Source organism: Macaca fascicularis, chromosome 3 (genome assembly GCF_037993035.2).
Source record: "Macaca fascicularis isolate 582-1 chromosome 3, T2T-MFA8v1.1".
Classification (NCBI taxonomy): Eukaryota; Metazoa; Chordata; class Mammalia; order Primates; family Cercopithecidae; genus Macaca; species Macaca fascicularis.
The window spans coordinates 193,623,126-193,640,952 of NC_088377.1; the positions used below are offsets into that span (position 1 = coordinate 193,623,126).

General features: G+C 38.9%; 1 protein-coding gene and 1 pseudogene across 33 annotated transcripts in view; one reads left to right on the forward strand and one right to left on the reverse strand.

The window, feature by feature from the left end:
- The window catches only part of KMT2C (lysine methyltransferase 2C), a 298,808-nt gene that overhangs the window by 230,193 nt on the left and 50,788 nt on the right, over positions 1 to 17,827 (reverse strand). The gene's annotated exons all lie outside the window — the stretch shown is intronic.
- LOC102132636 (septin-7-like) lies at positions 2,324 to 5,625 on the forward strand (annotated as a pseudogene).

Below are 17,827 nucleotides of genomic sequence, written 5' to 3' on the forward strand. Positions count from 1 at the left end.
GTTTGAAGCATTTTAAACAAGTATTTGGACAACACATTGAGCAAGCATCACTAGATTACTCTATCAATCTTCCTTTATGTCTGTGTTCAAACACAGTGGATACAGAAATAAATAAAACAAAATCCCTCCCTTCACAAAACTACATTCTAGTGAGAACAGACAACAGTAAACAAGTATTACACATACAACATCCAAGAAAAGAAAGCAAAGAAAAAGGGACTATTTTAAATAACAGATTTATAAAATAAATGTTTTAAAATACAATTTTATTTCAGGAGCCACTTCAGCACAGACCTGAAGATGAAGCAAACCATACAGATATCTGGGAGAACAGCATTGCAGCAGAAGGAACAGCAAATGCAAAATTCTTGAGATGAGAGCAAGTGAAGGGGGTTAGAGGGACAAGAAGGACATCCGGTGCCTGGAGCAGAGTCAGCGGTAGGAGGTAATAAGGCTTGAGGTCTAAGAATTTTTTTTTAATAGGATCACTTTTTGTTTAGAAACCTGTAGACCAATACAAGAATTAGGGACAGAGAGACTAGAAATCCTTGAAAGAATCCTAACATGGCCGCTTCAACGACGACAGAGAATAATTCATATGCTATTATGGAGGTAGAGTTTACTTTTCATCTTTCCTTTGTGATTTTTCATAAACATAAACATCCATTTTTAAAGAAACTGAAAATCATATGGTTTAGCTGACTTTTTAACTTAATCTCTCAGACCAATGTTTTGCTCTATTGTGAGTTTTTTTCTCCACTACCTTGACCATCGCTGTCTATGCTATTGTTTGTTTGTTTGTTTGGCACAACTGGCTTTATTTCAAGCTTGTTCTGTCTAGTTTATAATCTCTATCAACATATCAGTTATCTGCATTGCTCTACTTACTCCTTAAAAAAGAATTTTGATTTTAATTTTTGCTTTTAAAATTTTTCTTCTGATTTCTTCTATTCTTGGTTTTGGCACTAGGAAGACATGCTTTTTACGTTGATCAATTCATCGGAATTCCTTTCCTTCTGGGCAATGAACCAACTTATTGACATCATGTCATTTTCAAATTTCTTTTATTTCATTGGTGTCCTTCTTATTGCTGCTCATTGGCTTATGGCATGTGAGTTTTCTGACTAATCAAACACTATATTCTGAATGCAAAGATAATGGTCATACTCTTCAAAACCCTATCAGTTGCCAACTTCCATATGTAAACAGCAAAATAGATACATGTTTTATATTTCCATATTGAGTCAGTTATTTCCAGTTTCAGTGTTTAATGAAAGTTTGACGTCTAATTACAAATGACAACATGAAGATTCTTTATTTTAATCCTTCTCTGGGTTTTCTTCCTTCCCCTCTTTTTCCTGTCTCTTAACCCTTTCATTTCAGTGTTCTTCACTTCACTTTATTACTAAGAAAGGTTAAGTAAAAGAGTACAACTAACTTTATTTGAGAAAAATTTCTACCAAAACTTAATGTTCCACAGTAATCTCCGAATCTGAAACCAACTTGAGTACCTAAAGTAATATAGGAGACTTCTAATAAAGCCACACGGGAGTAAGACAAGTCAAAATTACCCTCTAGCCCAAACAACTAGGAAACCAGACAAACATTAAAAAAACAACCATTATCAGACACTGGACAACAGGTAGGGCAAAGGGAACAAAGGGAAAGAAACACAGTGACCCCTACCACGGCACAGGCTTTCTGCCTGGAGTTAATTTAGAAACTACCACACAGAGAGATGAACCCAAAATGAGAACTGAAATGAGAAGACAAAAATCATAGGTTCAGGGGGCTCAAGAAGACTAGAATTTGTGGGGCAGAGTACCCAAGAGAAGAGAGGTATTCAGAGAAAGAGCTCCAGAAATCTGCACAGGGATAGCCTTCAGTTTCAAATGAATACCAGTCTGCACACATGTGATGTGAAATCCCAGAAGACTGAACAAGAACAACTTCCAGGGAGAAAACAATTACAGAAGAACAATTTCCAGAGCTCACAGAAAGCTGCGAATCAACTGTATTGTCACTAGCCAACTGTGTTGTCTCTAGCCAGAGTGGCGAGACCTCAATGACTATGTAACACATTCAGCAGAGACCAGAGTGAGACACACCTTTAGGAGCAGGGCTAAATGAGCCATAGAACAAATGCTATTCTAGACCATCCCTAAAAGAGCTGACAAATAAGTCTCAACTTATCCTGAGAGTGACTCTGTATGAAAAAATAAATAAGTCTCAACTGAACAATAATGATTCACAACTACTGGGCATAATCCAATAATCCAGCTATTATAAGCATGCCTCATATGCACAAGAATGTACAGAAAACATGAATATGAGGAGAGAAATAGAAGATATTAAAACTAACATGGAACTCAAAGGTAATATCAAAAAGATAACATCAAATGGAAATTTCACATTGAAAAGTTAACATGTGATTAGAAATGACAAAAGAAGATCACTATCCCTAAAGACATAACACACAAAAAAAATCTATTCAAAATTAAGAACAGTATGAAAAATGACAACACAGCTACAGTGCCCTGTGGAATAACAGTATCCTACCTAATATGTGTGAGGTTGGGGTTAAAGGGATGGGGACAAAAAAACTGTTTAGTGAAATAATTAGCTGTAAATTTTAAAAGCTGTATGATTATAAACCCACAGATCCAAGCACAACAAAATCCGAGACAGACAGACACACACGCACGCACGCACGCGCGCGCGCGCACGTACCAGTAAGGTACTTTATAGTCAAACTGCTGAAAAAGATTAATAAACAGAAAATATTAAAAGCAGCCACTTCCAAAGAAAATACACATTGCTTAAAGAGGGACTAAAGTAAGAATGACTGCAGGTTTCTCGCCTGAAACTATGTAAGCTAGAAGGCAGTAAAAAACATATTTAAAGCACTAACGGGAAAATTAAAGGAAAAACCCCTATAAACACTGAACAAAACATGCAGCAATAAAAAGGATCCTTCAAAAACAATAGGAGGCTGGGTGCAGTGGCTCATGCCTGTAATCCCAGCACTTTGGGAAGCCGAGGCAGGCAGATCACCTGAGGTCAAGAGTTCGAGACCAGCCTGGCCAAGATGGTGAAACCCTGTCTCTATTGAAAATACAAAAATCAGCCAGGAATGGTAGCAGGCGCCTGTAATCCCAGCTATTCGGTAGGCTGAGGCAGGAGAATTGCTCAAACCAGCGAGGTGGAAGTTGCAGTGAGCAGAGATCACACCACTGCATTCCAGCCTGGGCAGCAGAACGAGACTGCCTCAAAAAAACAAACAAACAATGTTCATAGCAGCATTATTCACAACAAATAAAACATAATTAACAGTTAAGTAAAATATGATACCGACATACCACAATGGTGGTATGTCTATGGTGGAATACTATGCAGCCTTAAAAAGAAAGGAATTTCTGACATATGCGATACAACAACATAAATGAACCTTGACAAACTCCTAAATGACTTAAACCAGTCACACACACACAAAAAAAATAGGGGATTCCACTTACATAAGGTACTAAGAGTAGTTAAAATCTGAGACAGAAAGCAGAATGGTGGTTGCCAGAGGCTGACAGAGGGGAGAAACTGGGAGTTACTGTTTAATGGCCATAAAGTATAAGTTTTACAAGATTTAAAAAAAGCTATGAAAATGGATAGTGGTGATGGTCACATACATTATAAATGTATCTAACATCACTAAAATGTACACTTAAAAATAGTTAAGGGGTTGGGTGGCCACAGACGGCCGGGCGGGATGTAACCAGCCTCTGAGCTGCGGCCCTCCACCACCGCCCATAAGCTACCAGGAGGAGCTTTACGACTTCCCGGCCTGCGGGGCCGGGCGCACCAAGGGCCAGACGCGGTGCGTGCCAACCGGCCGGCGCCTAGCAGGTAAGATCTCAAGGTCGCGCAGAAGCTCCTCAAAGGCCAGCGCCAGCTGCAGCCACGGTCGCGCACTCGCCTCACCTGAGCCTGGGCTCTCACTCTAGGGGAATCCACAGGTCTTTCTTGAAGAAATCTGTAGTCAGAACTTTGTGCTGCATTTTTATCTAGGGAAGGAACAGGAAGAGAACAGTGTGGTCTCCTAGAAATCTAGCATTGGAGAAACGAGGAAAATTCTTCCAAGGATGGTCTCCCACTCAGAGCTGAGGAAGCTTTTCTACTCAGCAGATGCAGTGTGTTTTGATGTTGACAGCACGGTCATCAGAGAAGAAGGATTCTATGTACAAAGCAGCTGCCAACTATTCCATGTTTCCCAGCTGGAGGAGCCCTGCCCTGCACCTTCGCAGCAGCCATGAAGCAGACACTCCAGGGAGCACCTACCTGGGGCACCCCCAGCTGGCACAACATACAAAGTGAGACAGGGTCTCGCCTTATTTCGCAGGCTGGTCTGGAACTCCTGAGCTCAAACCATCTACCTGTCTCAGCCTCCCAAAGTGCTGGGATTACAGATGTGAGCCACCTTACCCAGAGAGGCGAACCTGGATTAGGAAAGTTGACATTAATCAACTCTTTACTCCTCACAGATTTGTATTCTCCAGAGTATCCAGGTCCTTCTCATATAATTAAAAAGAATGTACAGGTGGACAATCCAAAGCTTTAATCAAAGAACGTGGTGTCCAGGTGCTGCTGCTCACAATAGTTGATACCCCAGGATTTGGAGATGCACTGGATAATAGTAATTGCTGGCAGCTTGTTATCGATTACATTGATAGTAAATGCAGAATCGTGAAGGAACAGACGTCAGATGCCTGATAGCAAGGTGCAGTGTTGTTAATACTTAATTGCTCCTTCAGGACATGGACTTAAACCATTGGATATTGAGCTTATGAAGCGTATGCATGAAAAAGTGATTATCATCCCACTTATTGCCAAAGCAGACACACTCACACCAGAAGAATGCCAACAGTTTAAAAAACAGATAATGAAAGAAATCCAAGAACATAAAATTAAAATATATGAATTTCCAGAAACAGATGATGATGAAGAAAATAAACTTGTTAAAAAGGTAAAGGACCGTTTGCCTCTTGCTGTGGTAGGTAGTAACACTATCATTGAAGTTAATGGCAAAAGGGTCAGAGGAAGGTAGTATCCTTGGGGTGCTGCTGAAGTTGAAAATGGTGAACATTGTGATTTTACAATTCTAAGAAATATGTTGATAAGAACACACACGCAGAACTTGAAAGATGTTACTAATAATGTCCACTACGAGAGGTACAGAAGCAGAAAACTGGCAGCTGTGACTTATAATGGAGTTACTAACAACAAGAATAAAGGGCAGCTGACTAAGAGCCCTCTGGCACAAATGGAAGAAAGAAGGTCTAAAATGAAGAAGATAGAGATGGAGCTAAAATGAAGAAGATAGAGATGGAGATGGAGCAGGTGTTTGAGATGAAGGTCAAATAAAAAGTTCAAAAACTAAAGGACTCTGAAGCTGAGCTCCAGCGGCGCCATGAGCAAATGAAAAAGAATTTGGAAGCACAACACAAAGAATTAGAGGAAAAACGTCGTCAGTTTGAGGATGAGAAAGCAAACTGGGAAGCTCAACAACGTATTTCAGAACAACAGAACTCTCTGAGAACCTTGGAAAAGAACAATAAGAAAGGGAAGATCTTTTAAACTATTGACCACCAGTTACGTATTAGTTGCCAATATGCCAGCTTGGACATCAGTGTTTGTTGGATCCGTTTGACCAATATGCACCAGTTTTATCCATAATGATGGATTTAACAGCATGACAAAAATTATTTTTTTGTTGTTCTTGATGGAGATTAAGATGCCTTGAATTGTCTAGGGTGTTGTGTACTTAGAAAGTAACAGCTCTAAGTACCTTTCCTACATTTTCTTTTTCTTTTTTTTATTAAATGGTTATCTTCAGTTTAATGCAGGAGAACATTTTACTGTTGTACAATAATGTTCTGGTGGTTTGACTGTTTACAGGATATTCCAAAATAAAAGGACTCTGGAAGGTTAAAAAATAATAATTAAGGGCCAGGACAGTGGCTCACACCTGTAATCCCAACACTTTGGGAGGCCAAGGCAGGCAGATCACTTGAGGTCAGGAGTTCGAGACCAGCCTGGCCAACATGGCAAAATCCTGTCTCTACTAAAACTACAAAAGTTGGCCAGGCATGGTGGCACGTGCCTGTAATCCCAGTTACTCAGGAGGCTGAGGCAGGAAAATCACTTGAACCCGGGAAGCAGAGACTACAGTGAACCAAGATCACGACACTGCACTCCAGCCTGGGCAACACAGTGCGGCCCTATCTCAAAAAAAAAAAAAAACCAGTTAAAAGATGGCAAATTATATTTTGTGTATATTCTACCCCAACTTTTTAAAAAGTCAAATCAAAATCTGATTGTTTGTAAAGATCAATAAAATTGACAAGCTTCTAGCAAAACTAACACATAAAAAATGACTACTATGGTTTGAATATCATTTGCCCTCACCAAATCTCATGTTGAAGCTTGGTCCCCAGTGTAGCAGTGTTGAGAGGTGGTACCTTTAAGAGGTGATTAGGTTGTTAAGAGGGATTAATGTTGTTCTCAAAGCAGTTCTCACTCTTGGAGGAGTGAACCCACACGAGTGGGTTGTTATAAAGTGAGGATGCCTCTCATGTTTGGCCTCTCTTTGCAAACATGTGCTTCCCCTTGCACTTCTCTGCCACATTATGACATAGCACAAAGCCCTCACCACATGTGGCAACCCATCTTAGATTTCTCAGCCTCCAGAAACATAAACCAAATAAATCTTTTTCCTTTATAAATTACCAACTCTCGGGTATTTTGTTATAGCAATAGAAAATGAACTAAAACAGGAATAAAAGAGGGAATTTCACTATAGACCCCACAGACATTAAAATGACAATAAGGCGGGGCATGGTGGCTCACACCTGTAATCCCAGCAGGCAGATCATGAGGTCAGGAGATTGACACCATCCTGGCTAACACAGTGAAACCCCGTCTCTACTAAAAATACAAAAAAATTAGCCGGGTGTGGTGGCGGCGCCTGTAGTCCCAGCTACTCGGGAGGCTGAGGCAGGAGAATGGCATGAACCCTGGAGGCAGAGCTTGCAGTGAGCCGAGATCGCACCCCTGCACTACAGCCTGGGCAACAGAGCAAGACTCCGTGTCAAAAAAAAAAAAAAAAAAAAAAAAAAAGACAATAAAATAGTATGAACAACTCCACATATTTAAGTTTGATATCTTTAAATGAAATGAACCAATTCATAGGAAACGACAAACTACCAAAACTCACCCAAGATGAAATATGTAACTGAACAGTTCTGTAACTATTAAAGAAATTTAATTTATAGTACGAAATCTTCTGAAATAACAATCTCCAGGCCCAGATGATTTCACTGACTAATTTATAACCAACATTTTAAGATGAGGTAACACCAACTCTACAGAATCCCTTCCAGGAAACAGAGGAGGGAACAACATTTCTCCACTCATTTAATTAGGTCAGCATTATCCTAAAATCAAAATCAGGTGAAGACAGTACAAAGAAGCAAAACTAAAGACCAATTTCCAAAGTGAACATAAACATAAAAATCATCAAGAATATATTAGCAAATCAAACTTACGAACATAAAAAGAGTAACAGACCACACCACGTGGGGTTGGTTTATCCCAGGAATGCTACACTTGTTCAATATTCAAAAAATCAATCAATGTAATCTACCAAGTCAGAAGTCTAAATCACTGGTCAGCAAACTGCAGTCCAGAGGCCAAATCCAGTTCTGTACTTGGTCTTTGTAATACTTTTATTGGAACAAAGCCATGTATATTTGTTTACATACTGTCTACATCTGCTCTCATGCTACAATAGCAGAGATGAGCAGTTACAACAGACAGCATATTGCCAGCAAAGCCTAAAATATTTACTATGGGACCCCTTTACGGAAAAAAATGTGGGAGGTCACCACCATCAGACCTGCCTTACAGAGAAATGCTAAAGGAAGTTCTTCAAATGGACACAAAAGAACTCTAAGAACATAAAAACATATTAAAGAATAGAACTCATTATAAAGATAACAATATATTCAAATTCAGAATACTCCAATACTGTAACGCTGGTCCCTAAATCACATTTAAGTCTAGTATAAAAGTAAAGAGACAAAAGTATTAAATATTAACTATACACACAATAATTTGGTAATGGATATGTGATATATAAAAGATATACATTATGAAATCAATAATATAAAATGTGAAACGAGACATTAAATGTAAAGTTGTGGTACACTGTTGAGGTTGTCAGCTTAAAATAGACTATTAACACTATAAGATGTTTTATGTATGCTCCATGGTAACCACAAAGAAAAAGCCTGTAGTAGATACATAAAACAGGAAAGAACCAAAGCATATCACTATCAAAAAAATCATCAAATCACAAAGGAAGACAGCAAGAGAGGAAACAAAGAAACTACAAGAGTCAGAAAAACTGACAAAATGGCAGTAGTAATTACTTAACTATCAATAATTATTTTTTAAATGGAAATAAAGACTCCAGAAGACACAGATTGGCTGAGTGAATTTTTATTTTATTTTTTCATTTCTTTTTTTTTTTTTTTTTTGAGATGGAATCTCGCTCTGTCGCCCAGGCTGGAGTGCAGTGGCATGATCTCAGCTCACTGCAACCTCGGCCTCCCAGGTTCAAGCAATTCTCCTGCCTCAGCCATCTGAGTAGCTGGGATTATAGGCACATGCCACCACGCCTGACTAATTTTTGTAGTTTTAGTAGAGATGGAGTTTCACCATATTGGCCATACTGGTCTCAAACTCCTGACCTCAGGTGATCCACCCACCTCGGCCTCCCTAAGTGCTGGTATTACAGGTGTGAGTCACTGTGCCCAGCCGAGTGGATTTTTAAAAACAAGATCCAACAATATGCTGCCTACAAGATACATAAAACATAGAAAATCAAAAGCCTATCACTACCAAAAAATCATCAAATCACAAAGGAAGACAGCAAGAGAGGACGACTGGAACGAAGAAACTACAAGAGTCAGAAAAACTGACAAAATGGCAGTAGTAACTCCTTACCTATCAGTAATTATTTTAAATGAAAAGAATTAAGTTCTCCAGTAAGACTCAGATTGAATGGAATTTTTTTTTTTTTGAGATGGAGTCTCACTGTCACCCAGACTGGAGTGCGATGGCGCGATCTCGGCTCACCGCAACCTCTGCTTCCTGGGTTCAAGCGATTCTCCTGCCTCAGCCTCCTGAGTAGCTGGGATTACAGGTACCCACCACCACCCCCTGCTAATTTTGTATTTTTAGTAGAGACGGGGTTTCACCATGTTGGTCAGGCTGGTCTCAAACTCCTGACCTCAGGTGATCTACCCGCCTCGGCCTCCCAAAGTGCTGGGATTACAATACAAGTGTGAGCCACTGCGCCCGGCCAAGTGGATTTTTTAAAAACAAGATCCAACTATATGCTTCCTACAAGAGACTCTCTTTAGCTTTAAAGGACTGAGGCTGAAAGTGAAGAGATGGAAAAAGATATTCCACACAAATATTAACCAAAGAGAGCAGAGGATCCTTATATAAGATAAAATAGACTTTGAGTCAAAAAGTGTTACGAGAGATCAGAGGTCAATCCATCAAGAGAATGTAACATTTATAGATATATACACATGCCCCAATTTGGAGCACCTAAATATATAAAGCACTATCAACAGAACTAAAGAGGGAAATAGCAATACAGTAATAGTGAAGAACTTAAATACTCCACTTTCAACAACGGATAAATAATCCAGACAAAAATTAATAAGGAAACACAGACTTGAACATTACAGACTAAATGGACCTAACAGACACATACAGAACATTCTAGCCAACAGCAGCTGAATACACATTCTTCTTAAGCAGACACAGAATATTCCCCAGGACAGATCATATGTTAGGCCGCAAAACAAGTTTAACAAATTCAGGAAGAATGAAATCATTTCAAGTATCTTTCTAACAACAATGGTATAAAACTAGAAATCGATGACACAGAAAGCAAGCTAGAAAATTCTCAAAGAAATCTAAAGGGAAAATCTGTTAATATGGTTGTCATATTTACAAATCAAGGAAAAATGATCATCTCAACAAATGCAGAAAAAAATCAGATATAAATGCAGTAACACTTCTGTGTCCACGGGTTCCACATCTGTAAATCCAAATGACTATGGATCAAAAATATATATTTGTTATTTTATTACTATCTCTTTAACTGTATACTCCATGAAGACTAGAAATTTGTTCTATTCACTGCTGCACCCCCAACACCTAACAGCACCAGGTAAAACATAAGCACTCAATGTATGTTTTGTCGAATGAGTAGATGGTTCTACAACTCAGGACAAAAATATGGATTCAGTAACAAATATTGAGATAACAGCCTAACAATTCTGAAAAGCAAGTTATAAGCCAGGCACGGTGGCTCATGTCTGTAATCCTAGCACTCTGGAAGGCCAAGGCGAGCGGATCACCTGAGATCAGAAGCACAAGACCAGCCTGGCCATGGTGAAACCCTGTCTCTACTAAAAATACAAAAAATTAGCCGGGCATGGTGGTGCGCACCTGTAATCCCAGCTACTCAGGAGGCTGAGGCAGGAGAATTGCTTGAACCCGGGAGGTGGAGGTTGCAGTGAGCAGAGATCTTGCCATTGTGCTCCAGCCTGGGCAACAAGAGCAAAACTTCATCTCAAAAAAAAAAGCAAGTTGCAGTTCGGTCTCCCACTGAACAAAATAATAAAATTTCACAGGGAGTCAAACTTTAAAACAAAGTCACTTAATACTGATGTTGTGTCATTATGCTAAGCGATAAGAAATAAGACACTTTAATACCATAAAGGAACAGGCTAAAGTGTCATAATTAGCAGAAAGTATCACCAATGTCTACTTAGAAAATACAAGTTTATCAACTGAAATGTTAAGAGTTCTTTGTCAGATCAACACAGTAACATATAAACATCAATAACTTTCCTATGCAGTATATTGAAGAAACAGTAGAAATAATCTATTCTACTGTATTGGAAAGAGATATCAACAACAATAAAGTTACTAGGAATAACTTTAATAAGTAATATAATATAAAACTCTACTTATGAACATGAAGTATCTCAAGACACAAACCCAGTTTTTTTAAAAAGGGACAAAGGATATGAACAACTAATTCATTTTTGAAAAAGAAATTCAGACAAAATTAATCAACCTACGGAATATGATAAAGTGCTCAACTTTACCAAGTAATCTGGGAAATCGAACAATGATATGAAAATGAAAACTACTGGCCAGGTGTGGTAGCTCAAGCCTATAATCCCAGGACTCGGGGAGGCCAAAGCAGGCAGATCACTTGAGGCCAGGAGTTCAAGAAAAGCCTGACCAACATGGTGAAACCCCGAGGTCGCTACTAAAAATATAAAAAAGAGCCAGGCATGGTGGCACATGCCTGTAGTACCAGCTACTCAGGAGGCTGAGGCACAAGAATTGCTTGAACCTGGGAGATGGAGAATGAGGTGATCCGAGATTGCGCCATTGCACTCCAGCCTGGGCAAGAGAGCAAGACTCTGTCTGAAAAAATAGTAATAATAATAACAATAAATAATAAAATAAAAATTGAAAAGAAATGTTAAAAATAATAATTTTAAAAATGACTGAGAAAAACAAAATCTCAATAGAAAAATAACAAATACAGTCCAACAACTGAAAGAGTGAAATAGTCTCTAAACACATGTGTTATTCAACCTCACTAACAATTTTAAAAATGGAAGTGAAAGCAAGGAGTATCGTTTCAGATACCAAATTAGCAAAGAGTGATAACACACTCTGCTAGTCAGGTTATGGGAAAATCGACACTAGTAGGAGTGTAAACTGAACAACCAGGACGGGCGCGCTGGCTCATGCCGGTAATCCCAGCACTTTGGGAAGCCGAGGTGAGTGGATCACTTAAGGTCAGCAGTTGCAGACCAGACTGGCCAATATGGTGAAACTCTGTCTCTACTAAAAATACAAAAATTAGCCAGGCATGGTGGCATACTCCTGTAATCCCAGCTACTTGGGGTGGCTTGAACCCGGGAGGCAGAGCTTACAGTGAGCCGAGATCGCACCATCGCACTCTAGCCTGAGTGGCAGAGGGAGACTCTGTCTCAAAAAAAAAAGAAAAAAAAAAAAAATGAAGAGAAAAACACAAGGAAAAGATCCATGCAAAATCGATTTTTCAGAAGTCGCCGATTAAAAATGTCAAACATTAAGAGGAATATCCATTTTGCTTACAGACACACCGCATTTTATTTCACGTCACAGATAATAAGTTTGTTTGTTTGTTTGTTTGTTTGTGGACGAAGTCTCACTCTGCTGCCCAGGCTGGAACGCAGTGGCACAATCTTGGCTTACTACAACCTCCACCTCCCAGGTTCAAGCGGTTCTCCAGCTACCCAGGCTGGAGTGCAGTGGCACAATCACAGCTCATTGCAGCCTCCACCTTTCCTGACTCAAGTGCTCAGCCTCATGAGTAGCTGGGACAACAGGTATGTACCACCACACCCGGCTGATTCATTTTTTATAGAGATGGGGTGTCACCATGTTGCTCAGGCTAGTCTCAAACTCAAGTGATCCTCCTGCTTTGGCCTCCCAAAGTGCTGGGATTCCAGGAGTGAGCTACCATGCTATCTTTGATGTTACTATTATAATTGTTTGGAACACCATGAACCACGCCCATATAGTGGTCCATATGGAAGGTCAAACCAGCGACAACATTCCCTTAAGCAAAAAGCCTAATCCAGACAAAGACTCTAACTTTCTTCAATTCTATGAAGGCTAAGAGAGGTGAGAAAACTGCAAAAGAAAAACTGGAAGCAAGTAGAGGTTGGTTTGTGAGGAAAAATGTTCTACATAACACTGGAAAGTGAAGCAGCAAGTGCTGACATGGAAGCTGTAGCAAGTTATCCAGAACGTCTATCTAAGATCATTGCTGGAGGTGGCTATAATAAACAAGATGTTTCATGTAGACAAAAGAGAAGATGCCATCTGAGACTTTCACAGATAGAGAGGGAAAATCAATGCCTTGCTTCAAAGGTCAGGCTGGGGACAAACCTGTAATCCCAGCACTTTGGGAGGCCAAGGTAGGAGAATCGGCTGAGCCCAGGAGTTCAAGGCCAGTCTGGGCAACAAAGCAAGACTCTCTTTTAAAAATAAATAAATTTTAAAAATTGACTCTCTTGTTAGGGGCTAATGCAGCTGGTAACTTGAAGTTGAAGCTAATGCTCATTTGCCACTCAAAAATTCCTAGAGCTCTTAAGAATTATGCTAAATCTAATCTGCTTGCTGTCTACATATAGAACAACAGTCTCCTGGATAACAGCACATCTGTTTACAGGATGGCTTACTGAATATTTTCAGTTCACTGTCAAGACCTACTCCTAAGGAAAAAAAGATTCCTTTCAAAACATTAACACTCACTAACAATGGACCAGGTCACTTGAGGGCTTTGATGGATATGTTCAGAAAGAAGAATGTTATTTTCATGCCTGCCAGTACAACACAACATCTATCCTGCAGCCCATGTATCAATGTGTAATTTCAATTTTTAAGTCTTATTGTTTAAGAAATACATTTCGGCCAGGCACGGTGGCTCACGCCTGTAATCCCAGCACTCTGGGAGGCCAAGGTAGGCAGATCACTTGAAGCCAGGAGTTCAAGATCACCCTGGCCAACATGGCAAAATCCCATCTCTACTAAAAATACAAAAATTAGCCGGGCATGGTGGCATGTGACTACTACTAGAGACGCTGAGACAGGAGAATCACTTGAACCCGGGAGGCAGAGGTTGCAGGGAGCCGAGATTGCACCATTGCACTCCAGCCTAGGCAACAAGAGCGAAACTCCGTCTCCAAAAAAAAAAAAAAAACCACTAGCCAGGCACAGTATTGTGCACCTGTATTCCCAGCTACTTGGGAGGCTGAGATGGGAGGGTCATTTGGGCCCAGAAATTTGAAGCTGCAGTCAGCTATGATTGTGCCACTGCACTCCTGCCTAAGTAACAGAATGAGATCTTGTAATTTAAGAAATAAAAATAAAAAATAAAAGGATAGGTAGGATTTATAGACTGGAAAATGGGAAAGAGATGAGAGTGGAAAAAGGAAGGCGGGGTAGCAAGAATGGCGGGCAGGTAGACATAAGGGTAAAATTCAGCTATGTTCAAAAGGGAACAAATAAAAGCACTAAAAGGTAAGACAGACCCAGTATATTTATGACTTGAATCCCAAGCTAACAAACTGGAACACAATTTAGCAGAGAGACTCCAAAAGTTTTACAGCAAAAAGTATTAGAATCATTTATATACTGGGAAAAAATAGCCTCCTCATTTTAATAATCCAGATTGGGAAATTAGATCTAGCAAAGGTGTTCAATGGACATCCCATTTCTTTTGTAAAGCAACTTGAATGATCAGTCATCAAGTTTTGTTCTGTTTTTAAATCACAATGAAAATCTGACTACTCATTTATTTAACAAATATTTGAGAGCCAGCTATGTGCTAGGCACTATTCTAAACACGCCAATAACATTTATTTAGTGGTACTGATTCTGTACTCTAGAACAATGGTTCTTAACTGGGGAGAGGGAGCAATTTTTGCTGCCCAAGGGACATCTGGCAATGTCTAAAGACATTTTTGGTTGTCATGGGGTGGGGGGGGTGGTGCTGTATCTAGTGGGTGGAGGCCAGGAATCCTGCTTAACATCCTGCAACACACAGGACATACTGCCCGTGACACGGAATTAGCTAGACCAAAATATCAATAGTGCCAAAGCTGAGAAACCCTATTCAAGAGCAACACACTTCTATTCCCTCTTCTATAGTAACAGTTAATAAACATTAGTTCCATTTTCTCCTATTTCTGTTCTACAATAGAGGCTTTAAAGTATCTTAAGAAATCTAACACCATTTTAATAATTTGGCAAGTAGAAGTAAAGATACCATGAATCCTGAGATTTCACTTTCAAAAATGTATAAGCTACATTTATTTTACAATATAACTTTTAGGAAAAACCTGTTTTCTCCTTCTGACGCTGATTGTTCTCAAAAACTGTGCTAAAAGCTTTCCGTGATGTTTGATTATTCCTTTTATTTTGGGGTCCTTATAGCAGTTAATTACCACATTCTGCCAGTTCTTTCCATGTGAATGCCTCATATTTCAGTGGATCCTTTTCTATTACCAACGCCATCATCTGAAACATTTTACTAACTGGTTTCTCTGGAGCTGAATGTCTGTATCTCCTTCCCTTCCAGGCTACCCCTACTCATTAATACTGTATTTTTTCACGTGCTCAAAAGTCCATATGGGTGCCTATAACATACCAAATAAGAACCTAATTCCTGAAGCTTGACATTCAAGGCCTTTTTTCAACAACTAGCTACAATCCACTTTTCCAGCTCTTTTTTCCACTGCTCTCCCTCAGGAGTAGCCTTTTTTAGCAAAATGACTTATTCTGAGATACACAAACAACCTTTCCAGATCAGAGACATCAAAAGCCATTCAGGCTTCATTGAGACAAAAGATATGCTTTCAACTCAGAATAACAATAAGGGATCAACTTATAGGGAAACCGGATCTAGCCACGTTCTTTAAATATGAGAGATAACCCCCTTGGCACATGCCACTGTCCTTATTTATAACAGCCCCTATTTGCCTTTCCACTTCTCTGAACTCCTTATCCTTCAAATCTACCATCTTTTCAAAAACTCAAACACAGAGTCATCTCAGTCACCACTACGTGCCCTTCCCCTACCCTACCCAATGCCGGTGGCTTTCAGGTCATTTATTTTGCAATAAACTTGTCATCTCAACTTTACTGGTTCTCTTTTAGATTCAGACGGCTAAGATTATGATAGATTCATTAGTAAGCTGAATGGGGAAGAAAGGGATATTTACATTCCCAGGCCAATTTTCAATGCTTTTTGGAAGATTCTGTTAAATTCACAATTTCCAGAACTGGCAAGGAATAGGTAAATACATACACTCATATATTACTGGTAAAAGTATAAATTGGTATAATTATCCTATAGTGATATCTGCCAACATTGAAATCTGTATATCCTTTGGCCTAGGAATTCAACTTGGAAATTCATCATGAGTAAATAATAAAATGTACAAAGGTTTAACTATAAAGACACTAATCTCTGCATTGTTTCTAACTCTCAAAGATTGAGGGAGAGGGGAAAATTCCTTGTCCAATAAAAAAAGACTATTCCATGAATCATTTATTTAAGTAATGTATATTCTGCAGCTACTAAAATCCTATGGCATCATGGTTATTGACATGTAACTCTTTTAATGGCTACCTTTCTTTCCTAAGTGAAAAAAATACAAACAAGATTCCACATATTTCAAATATTTGTATACATTTTTCTACTTTTCTATATTTTCTACACACATATATATAAAATTTGTGTGTGTGTGTGTGTATGCATGTAAATATACCTTTAAGTCTTTGTAACCTTAAGATGGTGGGGCAAAATATTTTTATTTTTTGTTATTTATAATTTAGCTATATTAAATTTTTTCTGATTTAGTAAACATACATAAGGTCTATTTATAGTTGAATGGCAGTCTTACAAAACCTAAGCAACATTGGTTTACTCTATCTGTGGGAAAAGCATTTTTAGTAGGAATGCTACCGCATCTTCCTACATTCCTATAATCAAACAGTACTTATCATTAACTATGCTGGCGACTCTCACTTTGACATAAGCTAGGCAGCTGCTGGACCAGAAATCCCAGGAAAAACTGATGACAGAAAGGTAAGGGGAAGGATAGGAAGCCTGGAAACCCTGGGAAAGGAGGGATCATATGACACATGCTGTGGGAACTAGTATGAATGTGTGGGGCACAAAGCACACACTAGATAAGAAGGAGGTCATAAAACCAGAAAGGCAATAAATAGAATGTTATGAGCATGAACTCCAGATGCAGAGTTCACCACCACACTGCACTGATCCATCATTAGCCAATGACTCCTTTAGATATCTTGTCTTTGGGTATTTCCAGATACTTTCCTATACAGTAACAAACACATTAAAAATAATAATCTTAAAAATTTATTAATCACAGCTGGAAAATACAGTGAACCTACTGGCTACACTGGAAACTGGTAAAGAAATGTAAACAAGCAAACATTTATTCTGCCTTTCCCATATGAACAGTTACACTGGGCAACCAAGTAAGAGGTGATGGAAACTTTTCTCTTTATAAAACAGTCCTCCAGATAATAAAATGAAGGAATAACACAACTAGAACATTATCATTTTACAACCCTTAATGAATCAATGGATCTTGGCACTGGTCACCAACAGTTGCTAGCGTCACAAAAAGAGACAACCACATTTTGTGCTTCCTGATGAAAGAATGCACTACAACATACGAAGCAGTCTTGTAAAATAAGACTGAACCTGACTCTGACCAAGCCTCTGGTTCCAAGCACTCATTTGGAAATACAGAAAATACAGAAACATCAGGGATAAACCTGGTATTGAATCTCAGGAATCAGCAAAATCCTGACTATGGGAACTCTACAGGGCAAATAACCCATTTCTTTAACAAATAAATTGTGAGAATAAAAAGGAGGGTGGTAACCTACAGATTAAGAGACTTAATCACAATATGTAAGCCTTATTCAAATACTTTAAAAAATTGAGACATGTTTACCTGAATATAGAATATTTGATGATATTATGGATTTAACTGTCAATTTTTTTTAAGTATGATGGTGGTATCAGGTTTTTCTTAAGCCTTTACTTTTTAGAACTACATTCTCTAATATTTATAAA